The sequence below is a fragment of the Mycetomoellerius zeteki genome, unplaced genomic scaffold (genome assembly GCF_001594055.1).
Source record: "Mycetomoellerius zeteki isolate Tzet28-1 unplaced genomic scaffold, Tzet1.0 scaffold4, whole genome shotgun sequence".
In the NCBI taxonomy this organism is placed as follows: domain Eukaryota; kingdom Metazoa; phylum Arthropoda; class Insecta; order Hymenoptera; family Formicidae; genus Mycetomoellerius; species Mycetomoellerius zeteki.
The window spans coordinates 844,820-847,516 of NW_017257391.1; positions in this window are offsets into that span (position 1 = coordinate 844,820).

The window sequence follows — 2,697 nt, forward strand, 5'->3', positions numbered from 1 at the left end:
TATGGTTATAACAACTATAATTATAGTCATTTTAGGTTGCCAATTATAACATTTGTTGCTGGAACTATATATATAGTTACTGTTATTATTATTATGTAGTAATAATCATAATTATAGTAATATATAATTATAGTTACAAATACCAAACATTTTTCTCTCTGTGTACGACTTTTGTTTTGCGCACAATTACCCAACGCGCGAGAAATTTTTTCGCTTTTCCGTTTTTTCCTTTTTGCTAAATATAATCTTATTGAATGAAAATCTGTTCGATATGAGGATACGTAATGGTAGAAAAATGTTTATAGTTTCTATTTCTATACTTATATTGCTTTGAACTTGGAAAATCATTCCAGGACAATAAATTTCCCTTAGGTGCACACAATTCGCCCACTTTCCCCTATTATACAAACAAGCCACAAATATCTAAATAATAAACTTTTTTTAATCATCTGAAAAAATTATGTTTTCTATTAGTATTCATAAAGTGCAATGTTTAGTTTATGAGAAATAACAAAGTGTCTCTTTAGAACATGTATTTTAATATCAGCGATTATTATCTATAAAATAATAAAGAAGAGTAATTAACGGAATAATTATTTTCTTATATAATTAATTTTTGTTAGATTTACGAAATATATTTGCTTTTTTTAGTACATAGTCCTAATTGAATTTCTTATTATTTATAATAACAGACAATCTTTTTAAAGTAAATAAAAAGGGGTATTATAAATTCAATTTTCTTTTAACAAATATTTTACTTTGTACTCTCTTCTGCCTTATATTGAATTAAAATACACTGTTAAACTATTTACCCTTCTAGATTAAACATTTTTTTGCACTTTGTGAACGTATTCAAGACATTTTTTATTAAAAGTTGGGCAACAATTATAGGCAATCTCAAACAATTATCATTTTAAAATTCGTGACAGCGTTTCTTTTAAATAACTTAGAATGATCTCTCGCCTTGTTCACCGATGGTTTTAGTTCAGGTTTAGTTACCACATTAGTATCGGAAGGACGTGACCAGGTAGAAACTCAAATCTCGTTAGCACGTGCTTCTCTTTCTCGTTTATTATTCCGTCTTTCGTTCTGCCCTTTAATCTCCGAATGCGTGTGATGGTTCTTAGGAACTCCTTCATCCTGTATCTTTTGCATTAACGAAGATAGACCATTCCTGATTCCTCGTAAATTTAAAATGTGTATTCCTTTATTCATGGACTGTGTTTCGTGATTCTCAGCAATTTGATCCCTAAAGTATCAAATCGCAAGGAAACGTGACATATGATTGCGCGTGTATGTGTAAAAGTAACAACTATCGTATGGTTAACATAATGTGTGTGTATGTGTGTGTGTGTGTGTAACATCCTACACTTTTCATATAAAGAATTGCAATTATTTCACGACAGCCTCACAAATAAACACGGATTCTCTTACATATAGCACACATTTGTAAGATAATATAATACTATATAATATATTATGACATATATATTATAACAACGTACATTGTTATTATTTCATTAATTAATTAAAGTGTGTCATATTAATTAAATTATCCGCGTAATAAAACAACGAAGCTATGCAAAATCTTAACTGTTAGCTCTGCCCGTTTAGTTTAAACCGACATTTTATATCTTCCTCGCTGAAAATATCGTATAGATAAAACGTTTTTAATGGGTAGATAGCAGCGTGCAAAATATCTCGCGATTATGAGTGCCAAAGTGATGTGAAGAGCAAAAAAGAGATATGTACGGGATACTTTAAATGGTAATGCCTGAGGCTTTTGTCCTCAAATCGTGATCTTTCCGGATTTCGTCCCGTCTCTGTCTATCCTTCTTCTTCTTTCATTATTTTTTGCCATCCTAGAGACACGCGTGTACTCGTGTACTTGCGTTTCTCAGTGCGTTTCTTCTTTCGATCGCTATCAAGCAGCGTAAACGTATCTCACGATCGAATATCTTCGAAGAAAGGTCGTAAAGTTGATACGTGACGCCGAGGAATTGGATTGTCATCGCGTTTTTCATATGTTATTTTAAATATCTATTGGCACCTATCTGAATTTGAACATAGTTAACGTAATCATTTCTTGCTCGTAAATCATTATCTTTTTTCTTGCTACACCAATTTTTTTCTTTATGATGAACATCGAAGAACAATAACACACGTGCATTATGGTAATACGAGCAAGACGGATTCAAAAAATTTTTGATATAATTATATTATATGTTTCACACACATTTTATATATTGTACATCTTCTTTTAAAACCCAAAGACTAAAAATGTATCAGGTTTCTACAAAAAGTGAATAAAATTTATTCTTTCCGTATAAAAATAATAATAATAATAACTTTATTAATGTGTTTTTGTAAACTATAACAGAAAAAATAAAACACAAAAGACGCAAAAAGAATAGAAGTTGTACAAACAATACGTCTATTGTTGGCGTATCAGAAATAATGCTGCCTTGAAACTTAAACCTGAACTTAATACTACATATTAATTACAGCAGATTTGTTAAATGATGAAATTATGTTACAAGAAGCAGATTGAGCTAAAGTGAGAATATATAAATACAGGGTGTTTCCAAATTAAATGGCAAAACTTCGGGAGCGTGTAGAGGAGTAAAAAACTAAGAAAAAAAGTCCTATAGACATATGCTCATGTTTGTGGTGACACTCCCAATACAGCCGACGCAT